Raw genomic sequence first — 27,069 nt, 5'->3', positions numbered from 1 at the left:
AAATATCTGAGCATAAGGAGATGGAAAAAAAGACAAAAAACAAACAGTGGAAAATGTCCAGTCCCCACTTTTTTCTTTTTTTTTCCCCACAAGAAGAATTACAAGAGGAATTTTTTGTTCTCCAGTGTTCTGGATATCAAAACTTTCAGATGTACAAGAAGTAAAAATCTGTGCAAATTTCATCCCCAATATCAACTCTCAGCCTGGATGTGCTCTGGCAATTTGCACATAAAGAAATCTAATCTCTGTGTTAAGTGATAATAGTTGCACTTGGAAATGTAAGCACAATTGTTTGTATGAACAAACCAATCATTAAAGATAGAGGGTCAAAAGTGATCATAAAGTGCCAGAATCTTCTATTGCAGAATTCTTCTAAAGGTTGATGACCCACTGCTAACATTGGGAGAGATGTAACTTCTATTGGAGCCAGTAACAGATATTGCAACTGATTAACTAGAGGGCAGATAACCAAATATTCCTGATAGGTGTAGAATATTCCTGATGTGATGGTAGAATTGTCTAGAGACTTGACTGGATTTAGGGGATGAAACTAAACATTACTTTAATCTGTTTTTTCAAATGTATTCTTACAGTGGTGGATCCCCTATATTCTCCCAAGCCCCTTAAATAAAACAGAAAATTGTTGACTAAGTCAGAAGACATCTGGTAGACTTAACAGAGTGCACTGATTGTGTTCAATGACATCTGCTCCACAGAGAAGCATTACCTGGCTCTGCTCAGAATAAGCCAGCTGTCCAATCAGCTGGAATGAACAGTCAGAGGCATCTGAAGAAATCAGAAAAATAACAAATACATATTGCCTTCAGATTAATCAAGGAATGGCCTTTCATGGCAAAAAGCCAGGCATCCAAAGAAAAAAGGTTTGCCAAGTGAAGATCATGTGTCTCTCTAGAAGTATTTCTGTAGGGACATTTCTTTGGATCAGAATGATGGGAAGGAGAAAATTTGTCAGAATATGCTCTACATCCACAAGCAGCTTTCTGAGAAGTGGCAACCAAAATGGCCTTGTGGCTTAAATCAGATTTACATTGAATAACTCTGCTGCCAAATCAAGATTCTTGACTTTTTACACTCCTTACAGGAGCTGTTTCTTGAACTGGAGGGAATAAGTTGTTTACATCCTTTTATGGCAAATGATAATATTTCTACCAATATTCTAACCTCTTGCCACAGGGAAAAAAAAGAACCCAATTATGTTATTATTCAGGTCCAACATACAGCTTAAATAAAATAACATAATAAAATACATTTACAAGAAAATGCCCACGTGAAATAGCCTCTACCAGAGTGCCTGAGGGACTAATTTTGTGAGATTCAAACTAGCATCACCAGAAGAGCTTTAAACTAAAAGACCCAAGGAAGAAAACTGAAAAAAAATGTCATGTTCAACTCTCCAAATTCCACTTTGCTACACAGGCAAAACAAAAACAGTTGAAAGGGATTGGTAAAAAGGAAAAAAAAAAAAAAACAGCAGAAGCAGCAACGAGAAAAGTATAAGCAGAGGATATAGGAGTAGTCATGGAGACAGTTCAGTTACTGAAAGGATTATAAAGGATTGAGTTGAAATGGGTGAGGTAACAGAGAGACAACTTTGCTGTTTGGAAACCAATGAAAGATGGCAAGGGTACAAACCAGAGGAAATTAAACCAATAGAGGAGGACATGAAAATAGACTGTAGAGCCATAACAAGACTTGGTGAACTAACATGCATTATTGGAAAGTGGATATTGAAATATATGATAACTTTCTGAAAGCTAGAAAAAAAATCAGGAGTAGAATACTGCCATGGTTTAATAAAGACCACTTCTGCAAATAAAAATCTGCAGTAACATGGATAAAACCGTAGCTTATAAGGTCAAAATCAATTTGAATGAAGGGCTTTAAAATTAATTAGGGTCAGAAGTTTGCCATTGCCTCACATGGATCAAATCTGAACCTCAATGAGGACCTCATTAATATCTTGTTGGAATGAAAATGGCTATCAGAAACCATTTCATTGTTTGGACACAAATTTCCCAGACATGTTGGAAAAACATGCTACCAAATATGGTAGGACCTACTTATTCCTGAATGTGATAGCCAACATATTTTTTCAGCAAGTGTACTGTGACTAATAAGTACCATCACAAAAAAGGTTCTGGTCAGCTGGAAATGACAGATCCAGAAGAAGACCTGGACATAGAACTTAATCACAAGATTACAATGAGTCACCAGAGTGATGATAAAGTGCAATGTGATACTAGCCCATGGCAAAAGCAAAGTATTTCCAACAGAAATTGGGATGTATTAATATCATTATAAAAGATAACAGTAAACTGAAGACAGTGCTCTGTGTTATGCACAAACATGAACTAGGAACAGAATAGGTAGAAGGAAGGTCTAGTCATCCTTGAAGAGAACTGAGAATCTACTCTGGGAGGAGGGACAAAATCAGGAACACAGATGAAATGAGGTAAGAACTGGAGGACTAAACACAAGGTCATGTTGGGAGGGAAATAAAGTGGCCTGAATTAATTTAGGAAAGAAAAAAAAAAAAACAAGTTTCATTACAACCAGCTGCACAAAACCTTGAAAGAGCTTCCTGAAAGAAGTGCAGGAGCAAAAAGTAAATCATTGACTAATGATGAAAGATAATGAGGTTAAGAATGGGATTATATGATTCAGTTCATCCCCAGTGCAGAAGACTGCAAATAATGGTCCAGTAAAACCCTTCCCCTGTTCAACGTCCACATAAAATTATTAAGCATATCTGAGATGCAGTTTTCCACCAATAGATACCAAGTTACTCACACACAACAATTAACACCTGAGTAATATAGCACATAGAAATAGAGAATCATAGAATGGTTTGGGTTGGAAGGGACCTTAAGATCATATTCCAACCCTGCAATACACTTAATACTTAGTCCTCTACATGCTGTGCAAAGCTGTATTGATTTATATCAATGTAAGGCATTGTTTAATATGTTAGGGGTTTTTTGCACTGTATATGATAAGATTCATAAGACCTACATTACAGAAAACATGGCAATATGAGCAAAATCTTTGTAGCACCAACTAGTATCAAACAGCAAATGCAATGCTTTTCACAATGCAAATTACATTTTTTCAATTCTTTCTTTCTTTCTCTTTCTTTCTTTCTTTCTTCCTTTCTCCCTCCCTCCCACCTTCTGTTTAACACATGAACATTAAATAAAACAAAAGGGTCACATTTAGATAGCAGAGATGAAAATGGGTGTTAGTTTTGACATATATAGTTTAGGCTATGTTTAAAAGGTAAAAGAACACTACATAATATTTGCTTCTTCCTCCTCCATCTCAAAGCCAAGTCCAATACCACACACAATGCTTTGTGTATATAAAGTTTTTTCAGATCTAATTGTCAGAAATGTTACAAAGTTTTAAAACACTAAAGACTTTTTTGTGTTATCTATTGTGGACCTGAGGAACAAACTGCTCCTGTCACTGAGTCGGTGGATTTTAAAAATGAATTCATCATTTATGGCCACTAATAATTTCTGTAGCTATGCAAGATAGAACAATGAATTCAGCATCAAAATTGCACTTTTCACAGAATAACTTAAGTTTCTGTGATTATGGGGTCAGAAAAAAATTTCTTCTCAATTTCAGCTATTCATTTTGATGGATATGGGGATATTTCAGCTTTCTTTAATTGCTGTGCAAAGACAAGAGATGAGATAGGGATTGAGGCTCCAGTGCAATGTCGTTTTCTTCCCTTTCACATAGAATATGAGTCTTCCTTTATACTCTGTATATGAGGACCAAATTCAGTAAAGAAAACTAGGTAAAACTGACATAACCATAAGAAAGATTGGGGTTGAGCTCATGGAGAAATGGGAAAGATATTCTCTAAAATTCAAGAAGCTTTTTGTATCAACTTTTCATCAGCAATATACAAAATTATACAAGCTCCTGAAATTTCATTACTAGTGTCAGAATCTCAGTGCTTGAGCCTATGCCCTTCTGACCTCAATTAAACTCAAAATGATCATCTTAACGTAAATTTCCTCTCTAGTTTACACAAAAAATACCTGGACCATTCCAGGTAATGAACAGCTTTACAGAGCTTGTATGGCTCATTCAGAAAGAGTTAATATGGAGCTTGCACATTACATGTGTATTTCTGCATCTGCACCAGGTAGGCACACATGACATACACTGTTGGACAGGAATGAAGGAGGGAGGGGGAAAAAGGATGCATAAATTAATTACACTTTCCACTTCCAGGTATCTACACTTTTAAGGTCCACATATGAGGTTTTAAATATCTGTAAACCACATCTCTCAAACCACATACAGAACAATAAGTACGTTACTCAACTTCAGATTGCACTTTGAAGTATGTAAAATCTCAAAGACAACTAGAGGGCACATGTAACTTCCTCTGAAAAATTAACCTTTGGGCATTCAGGCTGCTTCTCAATGTACTCATCATGGAAAAGTATAAGTTTAGAAGGTAAGTCACAAGGAATGTACTCAACAGCATTCTTCGCAATTTCACCAGAACATGAATACAGCAGACCTCCACTGCCAAGGACAGTTTTGGTCTATCTGCCTGTGTTGGGCTCATTGGGAAACATTTTTCACTGCTTTCTTTTGGCAGAGCATCTAAGAAAATGTGGAGAATCACATAAAATCAGATCCCCCAGAATCAAAATACATAACCTATTTGAATAGAAACTAAGTTTTCATTATTACAGCAAGTCTTCTGTGATACAAGTCCTAATATTTTAAGATATGCTTGTATTGCAACAAGTGATTCAAATAATTTTCAAAGTTGAATCATGTTTATATTGCTTGCAGTATAGCTGTCCATCTGGAAATTTCAGATTTTGTTTATCTATTTTCACAGGAATTTTGACACATCAAAGACTTGGGGTTGCAGAAAATCAAAATTCATTTTGACTACACACTGTCTAGGTAAACACTTGTCAAATGAGGAATGCTGAAATCAAAACAGGCTTTTGTATGTGTCACTCAATTGCAGTCTTCCTGGCTACTGGTCCAAATTTTAGTTTCTGCTTCAATACTATACAAGAAGAAAGGCAGCACTCATCTAAGAATCAGTTCTATAGCATGAAGAGTTGAGTGGCATTACATGTGTGTAACTAGAAGAATATTTCTACCCTATCCAAAAATACATGGAGCAATGGTTGAGGCCTCTTCACTGGTAGCCATCACACTGGGGCTGAGAGCAGACCAGCCTTGCTGTGAAATAACTGCAGCAAAGCCTTTGAAAATACGTGGATTTTGGATACTGGAAAATTTAGTAGAACTGAACTAGTCCTAGCTGGAGATGTGTGCTAGGCAGCAAGCTTTTAGGCATTGATGGACACTGAGCTTGGCTCAAGAGTCAGGGCTCAACTTGAGAAAAAGGGAATTCTCATCAAATACCCACCCAAAAAAATCATAAATCCCTTGTAACCAGCTGTTCCCCCCATCTTAGATTTACACCAGACGCAATAAAGAACCAAAGAGGAATTTAAAAGCAGCCAAAGCCAGAGTGGTAGAAGGTTTGGATCCCAACCTGCCTGAGCTTGGAAAGGCTTCACACACTCTGCTTTTTAGCTTGAGCCCATCTGCAGTTTTAAATGTGTTTGTCAGTTTAAATTAGACCTTTAAAAGTAAAAATAAAAATTTATTTTGCCACTAACTCTTCAAGTGTTATCTTAGCAGCTGGGTAAATCATTTGCACTGAAATTCTGACTCGCTCAAATGGGCTCTGCCTTCCAGGCTGCACAGGTTTATGAACCCCAGAGCATTCAAATGAACCCTGCAACGCGGTTGTCCATAAACACAGCAAGCTCAGTCAACCTCCCTTACTCAATACATGCTCTGAATTCCTCTTCTTCTGCCTTCTCTAATCCTCTCAAACACTTCACACTTTCCAAAATCAACTAAATGGAGGCCTAAAATGTAGAGGAGATGAAGAATAAGATAACACAGTGTTAGTCTGATTCCCTTCCAAGCACAGAAAACCAAGACTAAAGGTTCATTTACCCTGGGGAAATTAAAGATTTTTCAAAATTAAAACAAGCCTAACCTGCAGCCTACACCAACCATAGATAAGGAAGGGCCTTCACATGTATTTGCCCATATTTATTTTTCAGGTGCACAAACTGTATGCACCACAATTCTCTGAAAACTTTGCGAAACACACCACACCATGGCAAGCAGCCATCAGAAAATGGCCAGGACAGCTACAGGAATCATTTATAAATCAACATTTAAAAAAATCCACTCAGTAGACTATCTGCGGTAAAATGTAGCTAGGATGATAGCAGAGAGACACATGAAAGCCTTGAAAATATTTAACTGTTCAGTGTTAATGGTTTTCTTTTCAAAATAATTATTTTCTTTTGATGTTAATGGTTTTCTTTTCAAACTAATTATTTTCTTTTAAAATTTATTTTAAAATGAGGATTAAAAATCCCAAAGTTACATGAAATGAAGCATTTTGGCACAGAAAATGTTTAATGCAAGCAGAAACAATGTTTTATTTGCATTGCATTTGGATTTTTCATTACAGTGAGATAAACAAAAATATTTCACTACAACTCAATCTGAAATATTTTCTTAGTTTTTTAGTTCATAAAGTAATTTGAAAACTTAATTATTCATAAAGACTTAATGGCAAAGTTTTCACTGGAAGGAGGCTGGAGCTTTCTACCAAGTACAAATAAAGTCTTATTTGTTTATTTAAATTCAGTTCAGTAAGTGACTAAGTCCAAGTATATATATAGAAGAAAAGAACTGAGGCTAACTTCTCACTTTCCATGTTTTAGGAAGTGTGCTTCTCCCCAAATGTGGCATTCACATATATATTTCTAGCTCACATATATCACACATCATATTGCACGTGGATATCAGGTTGCCAACGTGTCCTATAACCAACGCATTGCTTACCCTGCCTGAACCCAAACTGGTCCTATTAGGATGAGGTCACACAGTAATGAAAGTGTTCATAAAGTTAAGTCTTACTACTGAAAGACCTGCCAGAAATTATGCTGTGCATTTCACCCCATGCAAGTGTCTGTCAAACAGGCTAAAAGTAGCCACTGGAAGAGACACTTCATCTTCAAGCACACCATGCAACCTGGCTTGGTGGAAAATGCATATCAGCTACTATGCAAGGAGCCTGACATACCAAATTTACAGATCATAAAATGACCTATAAATGAAGAAGACATTGGTTTTCTTCTCAAGATACTCAACAGCTTGTATAATTGTGTTTATTCTGAATTTTTTTTTATAGATTGGAAATCAGACATAATGTCTTTTTTCCAACAGGAGTAAGAATTATTTTTAATGCATTTTCTGAAGCCATTTGTTTCTGTCTCAGCCACTGTCTTAGCACTGTATATGCTTTCATCAAAATGACTCAGCCATAACCATTTTCACTGGATTTAGGCATAGGCTTCATAGTTTCCAATCTAGTGCTATTCTTTTTCATCTTTCTTATTCCTAACTCTGAAATTAAGGCCTCATGTTTTAATAAGTTGTTTTAGAACAACTGCTGGAAGAACTTATCCATGACTATTATTGGCAAACCCAGATTTCTGGGTTTAACCCACTGGATGGCTTCTAAGCACTTTGGCATTGAGGTAACATAGCATTGGAAATGCCACCTGCAACACAAGAGTCCAGCATTTCTGACAGTTCTTTTCACAGGCCAAAATTACCTTCGTGCAGATAGAGAGATGCCATTCAAGATGCTCTACTTGTTCCACACAGCTTTTGAGGGTCCAGCCAGCCATGGATGCATCCTGAGAAATCCTCTGAGGATTTCCCATCTGCAGATATTATCAGCAAGTCACATAGCTCATTTTGTGACTAATGCTCCAAATGACATGATGGCTAAGGGATGGCATTCCTCATGAACTGCAAGAGCCAAGCATAAATTAGACAGTTTTCATCTTTTTTTTGAATATTATACGGCCACCCACTAATACCAATTTTTAGCCTTCTTTTAGTCCTTGAGATTCTGTATTTTTTGTTGCTTGTTCACTGGAGCCTGATGGCAGGCAAAATTTACTAAAAAATAACAGAATTGCCTCTTTCCTGTCTAATAATTGGCACTGAGAGGAACTTTTAAGTTCTGGAAAGTCTGAAGCTCTTCTTCATAAAGCTGATGAGCTTCTCAGCATTCTACAGGCATTTTTGTAAAATTACCTAGGCAAGAGTGATCCTAGCCAAAACCAAGATTTATTAAAAACAGAGAAGATGGAATTCAAAGAAACAGTTTCCTGAATAGCATTGAACTTAACACTTCAGTGAAACTGGATTTCTGTGATGGTACATTGTAGTGATGGGGTCAGCCACATAACTTCAGAAAGTTCGCAAAATAAGGGTACCAGATATAAACATCACATTGTTAATATGTTTCATCCTCACCTGACTATACATTTGAGTACATATATTCCTAGTAAAATATCACAGTTCCAAATTTTTTGCTGTTCAATCTAAATATTTTTTTATGATAGATACACAGATTAAAACACAGTATCAGTTTACAGAAGAGCATATCCCTATGGATCACTTCACATTGCAACATCCACACAATGTAGGCAGTTAAATTATTTTGTCTTCTGTCTTTAAACTAAATAAATTACTAACGGTAACAAAAAAATAGTGATTTTATATTGCTACAGAAATCACTGAAGCAACTGATGTAAAAGTTGGGGAAAAGCGACAAGCTTCCATCAAGTGAGAGTTGCTGTTTCTTTCTAGTTCTATCATTTCACCCAGCAAAAGGTATTACCTCTCTATACAAAATTTTTCCCTACCTTGCTTTACCTAAATATCTCAGAAACATTGAAAGTTCAAAATATCTGCTGTTCATACACTCGTTAGCTTTTTCTGCTGTTAGTCACATGTAGAGATAAAAGAGAAGGAAAGTGCAAAGATTAAATTGTCACTAACCTTGCCAACCACGCCAAAGACTGTATGCAGTGGGAATGCTCAAACAGAGGTCCTGGCTTTCCAGCACAGTAAGATTTTCAAGGCCACGTTTTGTAGGGTCACTGTTGTGCTAAACTAGAGCTGTGTGACTTCTCTGATATTTCCTGAACTCAGTGATGTCTGGACACAGCAGGAAAGAGAAGGTCAACGTCCACTACTGGCAGATGTGCATGAGAATGGTTGGATTTTAGAGACATACCATGTTCAGTCTTCAAGCTGTTTCTGGCCTCAACTTTTCATAGACTGTGGGAAAGAGAAAGGAAATCCATACGATAGTATGCATTTTCATGGCAAATGAAAAAATCTTTATACACCTTAAAATATTGTTCTCAAGTTCCCTCGTGTAATCATTGCTTCCATGTGTTTAAATATACCTATTTATTGAATTTATTTGCTGTATATGCTTTCATCAAAATGACTCAGCTGTAACTGTTTTCACTGGAGTTAGGTACAGGCTTCATAGTTTCCAATCTAGTGCTATTCTTTGTCATCTTTCTTATTCCTAACTCTGAAATTAAGGCCTTATGTTTTAATAAGTGAAGAAGATACAAGATACACTACTTCCACAATCCAATAAAATTTCTCTTTTTTTAGGCATATTCACACTGGGCTGAGTCTTTGTTTACAAAATGGTTAAGGTTTCTAGTTATTGAAAGAGATCAAATATATTCTGAACTCCACTTTATCCATTACAGAAATCAGCTTCAGTGTTTTGTTATGAAGCTGTAAAACACAGCACCAAGGAGAACCACAGATTCCAAAACTCTGTCAGAGATCCCCTTGGGCACTTCAAGAGAGATTAAATCTACAGATTATTCAGGACAAAATAACTTGGCATGCTTTTTGGCACCAGAAAAAAAAATACCACCATTTCGAAGACCTCAGTTTCAGTTTGCTCCTGATTTCCCAAACATCTCAAATTCTCACTGCTGGAATTCCTCATGGCTGAATTCCTTCCAGTTTTTGTTGAAGAGCCTTCTTTACAGAAATATCACAAAATTATCTCATGGCAAAAATGGGCATTTTCTAAACCCTCATTTTAACTATCTAATCCCTGCATTTAAGCCTTCATCTTCAGTTCAATCATAACTAAAGGCTCCAAGCCTGATTTAGGGAAGTCAGGAGGTACAATCCCTTCATTTAAAATAAGAAATAGACAGAACAGCAAAAATACTGTACTCCAACATTCCGAAAAGCAGTTTCAGACTCTGTAAATGTATCCCCACAGTCTATGGAGACAAGGATAGGAAAAAAACCACCACCTGAGCGCCCCTTCCATCTGTCTAGGAAGGGCAACGCAGACCAGCACAGACTCTTTCACTCACACAGAACTAAGATTCATGATCAGGGTTGTTATTTTTTGCTGACCTGCTGAAACAGCCCATAAAACACACTACCCAGCAGATACAGCATCCAACACTGTTTTTAAACAGAACTGCCCCATAAAACTGAACATCTGTAATTCACTGTGGTACCAATACTGCATAATCTCAAGCATGTAACATGACAGCATTGCAATTTCAAAGCAATATCAATTCAGACTTCAACCAAATTACATGAATAATTTATGCCACTCCCTCCTGTCCACATCAACTTTCCTTTTTTTCTCATTGTTAGATTATATTTGGCAAATTTTCCTCATCTGATACCTTTTGCACTAACATGAACACTCTGGCAATCACAGCAGAGGGGTATAAAAAGGTAAACCCTTTAAGTAATAATACAGTTTCGGCAACTACAGCCTCTTTTCCTCACGGACTGATGTCAATGGCAATTAGCCATAATGGTATTTGCAATGTCGCAGTGGAAGAAACAAAACTCATGATTGTATTTATGTCAAATTGTGAGCCTAATATATTGGCCCTGACCGGTGCTGCAGCAGGAAAAAACTCAGAGACTGAAAATCTTATTTTCGCTTTGAAATTTCTTGACACAAGAACTGTACTTCCAGGTACTTTTGTACTCTTTTGCTTGTCAGAAATGTGGAAAGAGGAAAAAAAGCAATGCTAAAAAAAACGGGGACATTTCTATATGGAAAGTATTGCCTTTCCTTCAGAAAAGCCAACTATTCAACCTTTTTGAAATTTGGTAAGAGAAAACCAAATAATTTTGGCCAAAGCCACACGGAAATAGTTTGGGGGTTTCCCGCAAAAAGCCCTGCAAGTTTCTAAGAAATGTAGATACTATCTGGAAGTACATTCAAAAAAAGTCTTTTTCCCTTTCAAATAAAGATTCAGACACAAAGGTCATTTGGGGTAATCTCCTCCTCCTTATTTCATCAATTATGCTGCTGAATCTAATTTCATCAGAAGGAAGTCTCTCATCAACTACTACATTTTTTAAAACAAATTAAACAACTTTCATGGCTTGCATGGGGGAAAAAACCCAGCCATTTTTATCCGTGTCTGTTGTAGTGGGAACCTCTGAAAAACAAAACAACCCAGCATCACTGGTGTTATTGCATATAAATCCAGCTGCTGGTTATAAATACTGACAATGCTTAACTGTTCATTTCAATCTCAGATGAAGCTAAAACCAGGCAGTGCTACTGAAGAGAAAGATGGTGACAAATTTCAAGTACCAAAATATCTTACACTGACCAAGAGGATTTATGAGCCTGAAAGCATCTGACCTCAGTTTGAAGAACTTTGGAAAATTTTACTGTTGATTTGTTCAGTAGTATTTGAGGAAACAAGAATAAAACGCATAATAAACTATGATCTATGCATGAGAACATATCTAAACAGCTGAATATATAAATAAGAGTTTTTCTATAATCCAAGAGAAACAGTAGCATATTTGATCAAGAAAAGAGAAAATTTTTCACTTAATTTTTCTCCATATCCCTAACAGGTTTAAAATTCATACAGAGGTATAAAATAATCAGAGAAATAAGGAGAAGGACTAAGAGAAATACGGCAGAAAAAAAATAAAACCAAAGGGGGGGAAAAAAACTTCACATATACACTTAAATAAATTTACATGCAGGGAGAAAAAAAAGTGAACTAAAATTTCAGGAACAGAGCACTTGGAATTTTTTATTGCACTTCCCAATACCACAGATATAGGCAAAATCAGAGCATGTAAATGAGTTCATTTAAGTCTCATATTCCCGACACTTTTCCAACGAACATTTCAGACTCATTTTGAAAAACACACCCAAGACAGATTTTCTTCTGGTGTTTGCCTGAATGGCACTCTTGCCTCTGCATAAGAATGCTGCACTGTTTTCAGATCCATTCCAACACTTTTCCTAGTGTTTCACTTTGAACTGAAGAAAATGAGAATTCTCAAGACGCACCCTTTGAGAAAACTGAGTCACATCAGGTCACAATGATTTGGCTTCGATGGCCACATAAAACATTGCAGTTGGCACAGATGTATCATAAACAGCTTGGTAGTGATTTTGAACGAAAAGTGTATGCTTGGAAGCCTGCTGAAAGACAAACATGGAGATGTAGATTTTCACTTCCCAATTCTGTTCTTCATGCTGGCAAAGCACCTGCATGTTACAGGCAAATGCCAAACTCTGTTTGGATGCAAGAGTTTACTCTCACTCTCATTTATACCCACATTCATGGCATTCTCATGTAGGCTTTCTTCTCTGTTTATTCTCAGCTTAGTGGTGTGACAGCCTCTGGTGTTCCACCCCAACAGTAAATCCCATTTTCAAAGTGCCTTCTCAAGAACCACACTGTAAGATTCATGTGTCTGTCTTCACCAGAAACCATTTTTGAGGATTAGCTGGCAAATCTAGGGTTCAGAAATTTCTGCCAGTACCAGGAATACATCCCAACTCCTCTAAGCAATGATGAGAAGCTTCCAGCTCCCACCTTGTCACAGCTGGGCATGAAGAGGACAGAACTGAATGTATCGATATGGCTCCGTGGAAGCAATTAATGCAGAAAGCAAGAGGGATGAGGCACTATTTTTCCCCAGCTTTACCCTATGATAAATTCACTGACTTGAATGGAGTGACCCTGGAGTAAAATCAATATAATACAGTGATAAATCAGGCCTACTGATGCACTGACAGTGCCCCTGTAGGACCTTCTCAAGCCGCCAGCCTACTGAACATTGCTCACAGCATTGTCTTCCCAAGCACTGTGCCATGCCATTTCCACAGACAAATTGTTTCCTGACACAGCAGAGACAGATCTCCATGCTTCCTGCTTAGCCAATGCATTATAACCACATTGTTTTGCACTGGTTGCCCTCTAATTTTTGTGCAAAAGCATTTCTGAGTCAAACACACAGCCCTCAGCTGTGGCAAATCCATGTGGAGTTTTGACTCCTAAAGCATCCAAAGATCACAGAAGTTACAGATGCAAAATGTACTTCCCTAACTACTTTTATGATTTGATTATTTGAAAAGCCAGGAGAGAAAAGATGGATCAGGATTCTGGAGCCAAGAATGCTTTCTAAGGAGGCAGTGATAGCCAAACTCCAGGCCTTAAAGTCCAAGGTAGCGAAGGATGCCCTGAGGAAATATTTATACATCCCTTGGCCTTCTTTGGACTCCTCAAAAATTTTCTGCTTTTTGTTTTCTGACAGATATTAAACCCAAGAGGCATCTTGAGACAGTGAAAAATTATGTCTGGTCATAATTGCTTGGTAATTAGCAGCTCTCAGCGGCAGCAAGCCAAATAATAAACATTTCTTCCAAGTATATCTAGTCATTGTTTTGATGACACCTTTCCAACTCAAGGCTTCTCATTTCTGGCCAATGTCAAAAACGCCACAGGGGTGGGGCAATGTAAAATGAAAATCAGACTCCTCTTTGGAAATCAGATAGAAGGAAAAATACCTTAAGAAAAGAAAGTCCAAAAAACAGGACTGTTCCAGCCTCCTTTCAACAACTCCAAGAGACCTTTGATGGTGGAAACATTCTGGTTTTCTCGTGCAGATCCAAAATGTCAGTAGATTATGTGCTGTTCCAGGCAAAGCTACAATGACAAAAACCAAAAGTTATATTCAACAGACTTACTTCATGCCTACCCTGAAAAAATCTGTCAATGTTTAGAGGAAAGGAAGAAGGCAACATGAGAAGAAAGATAAATACAGACCACCATCTCTACAAACTCTTTCATCACTGTAAGCAGAAGACAAAACATCTGGGGATGCTCTTCATCCCTCTTTAGTTAATAGATATATACACTGCTATGGACAGAGACCATTTGCTATTTTATACATCTGCTCTAGGACAAGTAGAGCCAGTACCTACAGACCCTTGACTACATTGGCTTCACATCCACGGATCATAGCAGGATGCTGAAGGACTACCATAACAGCAGATGTTTGCATTTCACATGCCTTTACATTTAAACATATAAAATCCACCCTCTTTCTCTAATCTCAGTGGCCAGCTGCTCCTGTGGGTCCAAATGAAAAAGTCTCCTTCAGAAAAGAATGACTACCATCAAGGAATAACATGGCTGGTTGTCCACAGTCTTCATGAAACACTCAGGGATGTTGGAGACAGAGAACTATTGGTCAAAAACTGGCAAGTTGCTCTGTCCCATAAGGCAGAAAAACAGATGCAGGTCTGACACTAAAGGGGAAGTTCCAGCACATCTATAGCTGTTACCTTCCAGACATCCGTCCCACCTCTTCTAACAGGAGTATATCTTGGTATGCCCACAGTCCAGGAGGCCACTGGCATCCTGAGCTGCATGCAAAGCAGTGTGGCCAGCAGGGCAAGGGAGGCAGTCCTGCCCCTCTATTGTTCTCTTATGAGGTCCCACCTGGAGCTCTGCATCCTGCTCTGGGTCTCCAGCACAAGCAAGACATAGATCTGTTGGAGCAAGTCCAAAAGAGGGCCACAGAAATGATCAGAATGTTGGACCTCCTCCTCAGCTGTGAAGAAAGGCTGAGAGAGTTAGGTTCAACCTGAAGAAGGGAAGGCTCTGGGAAGACCTCATTGCAGTCTTCCAGTACTTAAAGGGGGATTTTAAAAAAAGAGGGAGAATGACATTTTAAATGGGCAGATAGTGATAGGATAAAGGGATAGGATAGGATAAAGGAACAAGGGGTTTAGACAAAAAGAGGAGGAGAGATTTGGGTTAGATGCTGGAAAAAGTTCTTTACTCTGAGGGTAGTGAGACAGAGAATAGGTTTCCCAGAGAAGTTGTGGATGCCCCACAAGTGTTCAGTGCTATGCTGGATGGGGCACTGAGCCTTTCTATGATTCTATCATCTCCCTTCCCTCTCTACTCTTGCTACAGAAAGACATTTGGCCTAATTGTGAATTGGCTGACAAATAACCAGGACTCAGCCCAGATGTCACTTACTCCTCAGGGCTAGGAAACTCCATCAAGAGGATGGGGAATATACTTCAGAAACAGGGGGAGGTACCTATTGTGTGACATTTCCAGACTCCAGAGCCACTCTTCTAGAGCCCTCACACACTGAACTGGGTGCTTTAGAGGTTCCACCCATCTTCTTGTATACACTTCCATTTGTTTGTAAAACAAAGCAACCTCCATAAACCAAGAAAGACAGAAGGCCAGGGGAAAAAATACACAGATTAACTAGATATCCCATGTATTTACTTTAGACTTCAGTGCTAGTGACCGTCTCTATGTGAATAAAATAAACTAGCACGCTAACAAATTATCCAAGTTTGAAGGAATAACAAGAGTTGAAATTATTGCAATTACACAATGTTCACAGAAATGCCAGACTGAAATTCTCTGAACTGTAAATGAGACCTGAGGGTCAGGTTCTGGCCCAGGAAACACATGAGAAATCTCAACCAAATAAGTGAAGTAGCACTAAGAGTAATCCAGTGCAGGACTGTGTGGGCTGCCTCTTCCCTGGGGAAATTTTCCCACCATTTAGGCTCTGCTGACTTTGACTTCAGCATTAAAAGTACTGTCTTCTTGTAAGCTCAGTCATTAAACCCTTCTTGCTCCTCTACTGTTTACTTTCTTGAAGGGAAAAGTTGACCCTTAGCCATGAGAACACAGCAGCCTGGGCAGCCTGACCTGCACTTACTGAACTCTCTGACTTCTCCACACAGACAGGTGCCTAAAACACCAAGGGATGCTCTGCTTTAAATAACCACAGTCCTTGTGAGATCACTTAAAAGGGAGACCCCTCACACATCATTCTGCACCTTTAGATCCACAGTTTAAATTCAGTTCTACTTTAACAGCAGATAGAGTAGGGAGGAGGAGAAGCAAAGTAGGATCTCCATAAATCTAAATAACACTACATGTGCTCAGCCTAAATGCACAACCCATCCCTTTAGACATAATTGCCTATGTTTGCCACAACTCCCAATGCATTAGGGAGGCTTTCTTGGATAGCTTTTGGTCCAGGATAACCAACAGACACTCCACATACTCCTCTGCTTGCCCAGCCTGCTTGCTACACTTTGACCACTGGACTGTTTTAACTTTACACACCTTCTGCACATCACCAGCTTGATGGAGACAGAGTTGTTTCATCTACCTCCCCTTCCCATCTGATACGAACCTGGTGCAAATTATAACTACTTTCGTATGTTATAAGTTGGCAGACAACTTACCTCGTGGTCTTCCAAAAAGGCTTTCATTATTGAGCTTCACATTAGGTGCTAAATTCTGATTTTTTAACACTTTTCACATAACTTACCTTAATCAGTTAAATCAATGCTGATGATATCCCATAGACTTGCAGGGGGTTGCACCTACTTATCCATGACCCTGGAAGCCTTTTTAATGCGATGCTGTGGAGTATATTTTGGCAGGACACTGAAAACAAGTTTATTTTACTTGTAAGATCACATAATCAGCTCAGCAGTGCTGAAATGTGGCAATGAAATCCTCTCATCACGTAGAGATGATGATCAGCAATACTACCAATAGATAGGAAAAACTAACCCAGTCGTCCTAGTCAGTGGATCTTACTCGCATTTAAGGCTGACACATACATAGCAATTTGCCTCTGTTCTACAGCAGCTGCAAACTATTAACTATGACAATGAAGTTGATTTTTAAACCAACAAATATGACGGCTATTATGAAAGTTTTACCACTGTCACATGGTGTGCAGTCTTTAAATTCATCCCTTGCTGTGTGGCTGAACTTTTATTGAATTTTTTTTTAAATTAAAAGAAGGTCATGCGAGGACAGAAAACCTCTTTGTCAATCAGACTGTGCAGCACACAAAACTCTTCCAGAACTCTCATAAAAGCCAAGACCAGCACACTGCACTTAAAGCACAGTGTTGCAGAGATACCACAACTGTATTTGACAGATAAAAAGATACTCCCCCTCATTCCCCATTGCTTCTTTCCACCTCCAAAATGCCATCATCTTTGCTGGGTTCCCAGAAAATATAGCACTGAATGATCCATTTGCCAACTGAGGAAGTTTTCAACATAAGAAACCTTCAAAATTATACCCATGGTCCAAAGCACACACCTTTGCTCTAATGCACTGATAGAAACAAATCAAATGAAAACCAGCTTTCAATCCAAGAGTTACACAGAGAAGAAAAGGAAGAATTTTAGCCTCTTTTTACAGCATGGGATGCGTTTCAGGAATGCTTACAGTCAGAGATCATACAAAATGTCTCTCATCATGTACAAATAAATTGTGGCCAAATAAATCTGTAAAAATCAAGATGTATGCTTTCGATAATGTTCCATTTTTTCCCCCTACATGCCCAGTGACACAGGACAAAAAATTTTTAAATTCTAGAAGCCCTTATAACTATTCAGCTGAAGAAGTGATTCCTCCTGGTTTCTATTTCCATTCATCTTCTTTCTCACCTCATCATATGAGCTACCCTTCTCCTTCAAAAGAACTGTGCAGAAACCCACAGGCAGAGCAGGGGGTGAGCCTCACTATTTTACATAACAAAATCATATGCATCAAAACACACACACACACAATTTCCCCAATGTCTGAGGTTAGTTATCTTTCATGTCCTGACAAGTTACACCCACCTTTCCCAGAGGAACTAACTCACTCCATAACAAGTCCCAGATTTCTGTTAAAACAGCAAATAAATCAGGACCACCTACCACCCAATCCTGCAAGAACTTACTGGTAGACATGCCTGCATGCCTACTGCCATGCACAACCTCAGAGTTTCAGCTGGCCTGTCCACGACACAAAGTGCCATATCTCCGGCAAATGTTTCCAGAGTTTTGCTCCATTGCTAGGTCAAAATCAGCTCAATTCTGTAACCCCTGTTTACAGTCAGCCTCCAGCACTGGCTTATGCTGGAATAATTCATAAGAATGAAACACGAGTTTGGATTTCAGGATAAGGCCTCCCAGTCAACATGTGGGAGCATTTATGACTCTGTGAGACCTACGTTAAAAAATAACTTAAAAACAGACAGCATTTCCCTATGAGTGTCCTGGTTTCCCATGTTTCAGTTTGCTCTTTCAAGAAGACTGGTAGGCTGAGATATTGGTCACTATGACCAATGAAAATGACAACATTCAATTAAAACAATAGCAATTTTCAAGTGACGCTTTTTTTTCAATAGATGTATGACATTCCTAGACATTCTATTAATTAGCAGGCCCCAGGCAACACATTTGGAAAAAGAGAACAATCTGGCCTTTGATTTTTATCCAGGCCTTACCCAAGATCACACAGAGGTAGCCAGGCTGCTGATAGATCCCCCACACAGAGCACACACCCCCAGCAAACAGCTGTGCTAAGAGCTGCGTGTAAATCACTTTGAAGAATTCTCAATCTGCAGAGAAAGAAAGAAAGAAAGAATGATTTATTCATTAATAAGAAACTGCTGGTGTTGGACTGGGCAATCAGAATTTGCTAAATGGACTCTACTAATACATTCCAAATTTGTTTCTGTGTCCTTTTTTCCAGTTACCTGCTTTAATTTCACTTTAAAAGCCATCCCGAATGAAAAACATATCCTGAATGTTTTCTGTATTTCAGGACCAGGAATTCAAACAAGCCCATTACTTTCAAAGTATGGAGGTTATTAATATCCTGATGAGTATCTGAAATTAGCAGTATTTCATGTTCTACACCTACATGATGGTTATCTAGGAAACTGGCATCCTTGTTACACCTTTTCTGGGCTGCTACAGTTATAATCCATCAGTACACTGGATGAAAAACACCATCTCAACAGATGTTGTAAGATGCCAGCTGAAACGCTCTAGCTTTTGATACTCCCACCTGCATTAATAATTTGTGGTTGCATTGGATAAAGATCTGTGAGATCTTTCACTTTCAGGAATTTATTAAGGTAATCAAACTTTGGAATCTTTCTTACTAGTTGTATTATTCATTTCATCTGTAGACAATAATGGTCCTCTTACATTAAGGATAATTAGGGCCTTAGATGGGCTTTCCACATTTTTCAGTGATGTAGCTGTAATTAAAACAAAATCCAAAGGGAAAAGGAGAGGAGTATTTGATCTTGAAAGAAGCCAGACTGTCTGGAGGATATGTATTTTGAAGGTTTTATTGGTAGCCCTCAGAGAAAGGCAGCTATAACCTAAGCTTGGAGGCTAGCAAGGGCTATGTGGGTTTGTGTGGGAGGGGGTTAAGTCTAATTTGTAAATGGTGAGTTATTAGCCCTGACATTTGAGAATAGACACTGCATTGTGTTGATGATGAGAGCAACCCTAGTTTTCTTGTTAATGGCAGTGATTCATTCTTTCCCACTCAACTATTGTTCCCATTTACCTGGCAAAGAGAATTACTTGTTATGCGTTTCCAATTGCTGATTTCTGGAGAGGCTGTTCAGATGAGCAAAAGCACAGGAGAAGAAATGCACAAAACAGGCAGGGTTCTGGGAACAGCACTACTGGGTCTCTGAAAGGCTGTGTGGCCTCTTCCTCCTCCTCTACTTCCCTTTGCACCTGAGAAGCCCCTGGCTCTTTTCTGCTTTACTGAGAGCTTTCAAGCTCCCTTTCTTTCAATTCAGGATTATTCCCATAAATTCATGCTTTCAAAATTATTTAAAATATCTGAAGATTTGTAAAAGATTTGGAAGCTTTAAATTACTTTAACCATATGTGTAGCCATACACTTGGTAACACAGAGCAGCCAGCCTTGGATTTTTCCACTACAGCCTTACCCAGCTGCACAAAAGCAGCTATGCCCACAACTGGCCTCCTATACCACATGAAACCACCCAGAAATCCCATAAGGGGTCTCAGCCAATTACCCTCACAGAAGTCCATATATTAAGGGATTTTTTTAATTGTCTGAAAGCCATGGAATATCAGGACAATGACCAGGAGTAAGTAAATCAAGACTGAAGCCTCCACAGAGAGCTGTCTCTGCAACAGTGTGTTTTGTAACATGCCTGGCTACCGCACTCAGATTCTCTGTTTGTCACTTGGCGAACTGCAAACCCAACACTTCTGAGGCTGCCTCCCCTCCTCCCCAGCAGACCGTGACACTGGGAGATGGGCCTGATCCCTTGCTAAAGTGGAAGAGCTGCATTGACGTCAGTGGTGATACTTCTCTTTCTTGCAACTACCAATCTGGCCCTCCCACTTTTACAAATGACCCCGAGGGGACGATATGAAACACAAAGCTTGGAAAAGCACAGAGCTATGACTTGGGAACAGCCCATGGCACAGATTAGGGGACAGTAGCCATAAAGAGTTTGGATCCAGATGTGAGATTCCCCAAAGCCAGGACTATTCAATCCCTGTCTCATATGGGAGGCAAACAAGCTAAATTAACTATTGGGTCAACCTTGCCCATAAGACACAGTTTACTGTGAGCAACTCCACAAGAAGATCTTTTGGGAGCTGTTTACTTTCAGTACATGCAAACAGCTCTGCGTCTGTGAAAAGGCTGAAGCATATTCCACCCTTGGTGCAGCCAGCCAGGACCACTGCAGCAGGCAGGGCAGGCCAGCTGACTGACACACTGGGGTTTGCTCTGCGCAAATACTTCTTGTGCCCAGGGAGCACAGAAACCACAGCTGCAGCTCTGCCAGCGGGGCAGAAGGTGTCATGTCCAGAGGCAGCAGTGGGCACTCAGCTGACCTCAAGCAAACAAAGCCTAAGTGGAATGTGGTATCCTCAATTCCATCTTGGGTTTCAAGTGACTAAGTGAAGAGATGCATGAAATTCATATTGAGTCCCCAAGCTACTACGTGCACAGAGCTACAGCTCTCTCTAAACTGCCTCAGCCAGCCATAAAGGTAGCTGGGTTTTGGCCATGCAGAATTCCCACAGATTTCAATGGGAATTTCAGTGTTCCAGTCTGGACTCCAAGAATGCAGTGCTGGACCCAGAGCTCTGACGGCTGGAGCCGTATTCAATATCAGTGTCTGGCAACACCCATTTGTAAAACAGTGACTCATTCACAGGCACAGCTTTAGAGGGACAGACAGGATGACTTTAATCATACATTTCCATTTCGTTAACAAAGCTCAGTAAAACCAGATGAGCATCCTGGATGATAATAGTTGCTATTAATCTAATGATTGCAGTGATCCACTGCCACAGTTAGGAATAGTTTTATATCCTACAGAATTCATTGTTTTCATTTGCTTCCAGAATACAGCAACTAATAGACTCCTGAGGCTAAGGACAAAATAAATTTTAAACACCCTTGAATTTTATTTAGGAACAGGTTTTTTTTCCTGAAAATCAGAGGCATGGAAATAAATTACAGAAAATAATTTGAAAGAAAACATCTTCAAAAGTACCTAAGTGACTCAGGAGTCTGGGACATCAGTTAAATAAGCTGTCATTAGCACTTTACGTTCATTGTAAACAAGGGAGCAAGTGTTTTGTGTAATGGACTGTGTAGGGAAGGACATTTAATTCAGGCAGCTATTACTGCAAGGTGCTCATTTGTGCACAATCCTTTCCATGGACCAGTTGGGTTTACATTCAAATACACGGTTTTAAGTTTTTCACTCTAACACTAGCATACATCAATCCTCAGACCTGACAGAAGGCATCTGAAAGCAGATTGCTAAAGCTGGAATTTGGCACTGGATTTTTACTCAAGATTTCTTTAAAAAGAATGTGCTGCCTTTAGGGCACCATTTTTCTAGATCACATGTCTGGCTAACCACCCGTCCAACATATTCACGATGCAGCTCCACGGCAGATTTGCAAACAGATGCAATTCCATCTGCAAGTGCTCCAAGATGCCCAGATAGAAGCTACTCCCGATCCTAAAGTCTTGTAACTGCAACCCTCCAATGCTGATCCCAAGCTAATATACTCTGCTTCCCAGCAGAACTTCTTAGTCCAGGCTCAGACACATACTAATGATGGCTACACAGCTTCCCAGTCCCAGGCAGCTTTCATCTAGCCAGCTTGGAGCGTGCACAGAGTGAGTTCATATCTGCCTGCCAAACCCTGGGCAGACATACCTTCAGTGACTCAAGCAGTCAGGAGTAGAAATGCAGGATGAATCTTGTGCAATATTCTCACAGTTCAGTAAAGGCTGGCCTTGCTCACTAGTTTGGAAAGCCTGCCAGAGCATGGTAGTTTCCTTTGCTTTCTGGATTGATATGACTTTTCCTTACCTAATGTATCAAAACTCTTCCTGGCTGACACTTTCCCAACTTTACAGTAAGTCCTGCTCCACTAAGAAGACAGAGTGCTCTCCTGCTCAGAGGCATGTGTTCCTTCAGGATTTGCCTCCTCAGGAAATTATAAAATAAATATGTGCTCTACCAAACTCCTTTCACTGATGTAATTTTCCATATTCTGTGGGTGACAGGTCCCTAGGGAATACCAGCACCTCACAAAGTACTACTGAATGGATGAGATGGACATATTTAAATTCAGCACTGCAGTCTGAAACCCCTCTGGTTAAGAGCACAGCAATTAGGCAACACATGAGATTTTCTACAGCAGCACCCATCTTAGAAATGAGATAAACATCAGATGCCTTGATAGAATTAAACTTTCTACGATGCACACAAATCCTATTGCTTTATCTTTTTACAGTAAAATGCATAAATGAGAAATAAAAACTGGTTTACTTCCAAATATTGTCCACTTTCACCTACAGCCCCAGCCTGCTGTGCTGTTCCACCATATCTGTTACCTTTCTAGATCTCAGGCTACTTTTCACTCACCATTTTTATAGCAAAATACATAACAATACATTTGTCTGCCACCTCTACCCATTTTATATCTAGGTTAATACACTAAATTAAGTAGAAACTACCTGCTTGAAAATCTGCAACACTTCTGATCTCAGACGGCATCAGGAGCTAAATGTAAGATAGAAAATTCATACAAGCCATTTCTCCCTATTCTTCCAAACATGTTTTCTGCTTTCTTCTCAGTTCTCTCCTCCACCATCACAACAGAACTTCACCACAGTTACATTCTAGGACCTAAACAAAAAACCTATTTAACATTTCAACCACAATTCATCTAATTTTGTGGTTTTGTGACCCGAATATGATTCATTTCCCAAGTAATCTTAGTAATCAGACATTGTTTTTTTAATAGTATATTTGTCCAAACTCATTATTGTCCACACAAGTATCTGTAGTTCATTTATTATTTATATTTTTAAATCATAGGGATAAATTCTCCAGGCTTATACAACACTTCTAGTTGGGCAACACCAACCTGTCAACACCTTCTTTTTCTTTTCGCAGAAATTCTTCCATCATGACTGCAGCATCCATACATATTCCAACTTTTGCATAACCTTGTCCACTAAGTCTCTAGTATTGGCTTAAATTTGAGTTTGTAATTTCCAATTTACTTTAAATAGAATCTGTAGCAGTCCATCCAATTCAGCAAAATCTTACTAGCCTTCAGGACTAGTGATGGTATTAAGACATTGGGATTTTCATGTTTTGCTTGATGCATTTTCTCCTGCATCCCTTGATTTCACTCAGTTTCTGCTAATACTTTCCTTCCAGCCTGGGCATCAAGGTAGTGGCAGATCTTAATGCAGCAGCATAAAAATATCACTTATTCAGTCTCATGTTGTGACAATAAACTAACAAGTTTGAAAATTAAGGTGTGCGAACTCTGAATACATTTTATGCCTACAAATTCTTCATATTCTCTGATGAAGCCATCTAGGTATCCTAATCAGAAAATGTGCAAGAAATATAAAGACAAAATTCCCCAAACTGTTAATATCCTAAAAATATGTGTTTAAGGGTTGGAGAAAAACACAATACTGCCTTCTTATTTTACTGTCCTATTTAGCTCTTTCCTTTATTTTTAAAATGCTAAAACAACCATGGAGATGAAAGTGTGGTGTCTGATACATGGTCCAGGTGCAATACACACTGATCCCGTGCATGTAAATATGTCCTCCTCTACTGCACAGTTTGAGAAACCATCTAGCCTATGGCTACTTTACCAAAGGAACTTTCTTTTTACTCAGCCCCTGGCTCAATAACATCAATGTCACTTAGCATTTGTGATCAGGGTTTGTTGTGTGCAGCCCATTCTCTATGTGCAGCACTATAAGGTGGGTAGCACACACTGCCTCTCATTTTCCTAAGCTGAAACTAATTAATGTCATTTTGCATGCCAAGGATAAGAGGACAGCTGGAAACCATCAAGGGGAAACACAAACAGTACATGAGCTATTTCTTCAGTCAGCTGTTTCACTGCCCAAGGCACACACAGGCAACTCACAGCTTCGTCTCTCAGGTCCAGTCCTGCTTTGCTCTGTCACTCAGAAGTCAATGCAAGTATCTCAGATTTGCAGTGGTATAACAGAGAACAGATTTGGGCCCAAATATCCTATTGGTACTTCAAACATTCCTGTTCTATCAAAACTTGATATTTAAAGCCTTCTGGGGACATGGACAATCAGGATAAATTAGCAATTAATACTGCATAATTGCCTTAGACTATGCTCAGAAAATCTCTTCCAACTCACAAATAAAAGTTCACACACTAAAGCCACAAGTCTCAGACTTCATACTCCATCAATAGACATATCTTTGTCATATCTCCTGGAGGCCAAACACGGGCTTTGTCCTAACCATGAGGAATAGAAGAAGAGAATTGAGGTTCACTGCTAATGCCCTTTTACTGGTCTTCATTACTCAGGCCTGGAAACAGTTATCCAGAATGCTTCTGCTGATCTCAGTTTCTGGTTAGTTCTCCCTCACTTAACCCTGAACCTTTCACATACACATGAAGATAAACACCCAAAGTTCTACATGCTAAGACTTAAGCAAACACATTTTGTGCCAGGTGGCATAGGCCAATAACCTGCAAAGGTCCACACCCACACAGAATTACACAATGGACCACACGTAATTTGGAGTATGCCATTTGCCTATCACTAGGAATTATCAAGCACCAATCATTTCCAGAAACTGTTTGCTGGTCTCAACGGATCAGTTATACTGCATTTATTTTTGCTCTAAGCAATACCTTCAATGCCAGTCATTCATACCAATTTGGGAGTTCACCCAGATCCATCACTAACCCTTTTCCAGGTCCTCAAGCTCAATAACATTTAATTCACCGAGTGGAATTTCTCTGGCTCTTCTCTGCAATCCTGATTTCAACTTTTACCCTGCAAGCTGCCAGGGGCAGAGTCTACTCCACAGGGATCCCAAATTCTACAGCCCGCTGCAGCCCAACACTACATGACAACAAATCTTTTGAAAGAAAGAAAAGGCTCCATAAAACATCACTGGAGCTCTAACACTTCAAAATGTGGATTCATAGGCCAATTGTAACATGCTCAAGCCTCAACACTCAGGCAATGCAGAGACCTCCCCAAAGGCTGAACATGAGGTACCTCACTGGTTGTCTTGGGTCTCAACTTTAAATCCACTGGATTAAAGTGGGTTGAGTCCAGGCAGGGCAGCACTGCAGACAAGACCAACACAAGAACTTTTCTCCCTGCACAGTAAACAACACAGCATTTAACTGATAGCCTCAGTGATTCTTTCAGAACAACAGCAAAGAATAGAAGTGAATTTCCAGGAAGTAGCTCCTGATCTCATCCAGAATATTAAACTACAAGGTATTTTGTAGATTTTCAACTGACATCGGAAAGGGCCCAGCTAACAATCCAATTAATCTCAAAACAATAACAGCCCTTAATCTAACATATATCAGCAAATTCCTGTTTCTCTCTTTTCTAACAAAAATAACAACACTGTAGTTGCCAGTGCATTAATAAGATCCTATTTCTGCTCCAGAGACTGAATCGAACCTTTGTTCTTCACAGCAAAGGATTAAGAAGGTTGCTATTTTGGTAATGAGATGTGGAGAGGTACTTACTTTGCAGCCGAGATCCAGGCTGGATGCCTGAGAAAGGAATAAACTCTGTTACCTCAGATGAACTTTATTTGTATAACCAGTATATCAAACTCTGTTAGTGTGATGCATATCATTAGCAATAAAGAGAGACTATTCACGAATAATTACAATTTGATAGAGTGTTTAAGCTCATTTACAAAATATGCCTTATGTTGTAGATAAAGTCATGAATGTAGATTTTAAGATAGCAACATGCACACACATATGAAATTAGAAAAAGTAAAACTACTTACTTTCTAGGTAGCTTATTGGTCAGTTGTTTCTTTTTTTTCACGCAAAGTCGAATTTTTTTCCAGATATCTCACCTCTTTTAACAAGCACATCATGGAGAAACACTGTCATAAAATGACACAAGAAGAGAAAAAAGTGTCAGAAAAACAGCACATGGACAGGGACAAATAGGAGAACACTGAAAAGAAGATCAAATCATATGACACAGATCCAAGTGCTGAGGCACCAACTCAGTGCCCAAAATGATTGAGAAAACTGTTTGTGAGGCTGGAAAAGGAAGCAGTGACCTGTGAAAATGAATACAACTTCATGAAAACATTAGTCATATAAAAAATATGTTGTTTATAGTTATCATAACAACATTTTCATTAAACAAACATGTTTGGTATATAAAGTTGTTGCAAGTAAAACATTTCCAAAGGACTAGGGTAGGTAAGGTAGTGTGGTTAGAACCTGGCACCACTTCATAATTACATAGGGATCAACTCCATGCACTTAGAAATGGAAATGTTTGGGGCTTACATCAGAGGAGGTCTGAATTTCTAAATGAAAAGTATTTTTGTAACAAAATCTAGGAGCATCTTCAGATAAAGCAAATAAAAACA

General features: G+C 39.0%; 1 long non-coding RNA gene across 1 annotated transcript in view; it reads right to left on the bottom strand.

The window, feature by feature from the left end:
• The window catches only part of LOC146435944 (uncharacterized), a 219,206-nt gene that overhangs the window by 99,323 nt on the left and 92,814 nt on the right, over positions 1-27,069 (bottom strand). Inside the window, exons 3-8 of the long non-coding RNA XR_014852454.1 lie at positions 26,467-26,568; positions 26,195-26,221; positions 25,707-25,810; positions 18,589-18,702; positions 13,811-13,949; positions 8,965-9,246 (exon numbers count right to left, since the gene is read on the bottom strand). This is a non-coding gene — a long non-coding RNA (uncharacterized LOC146435944). The remainder of the gene's footprint in view (positions 1-8,964; positions 9,247-13,810; positions 13,950-18,588; positions 18,703-25,706; positions 25,811-26,194; positions 26,222-26,466; positions 26,569-27,069) is intronic.

Source organism: Lichenostomus cassidix, chromosome 5 (assembly GCF_008360975.1).
Source record: "Lichenostomus cassidix isolate B80296 chromosome 5, HeHo_3.0, whole genome shotgun sequence".
NCBI lineage: Eukaryota > Metazoa > Chordata > Aves > Passeriformes > Meliphagidae > Lichenostomus > Lichenostomus cassidix.
This window is presented reverse-complemented; position numbering and strand designations above follow the sequence as displayed.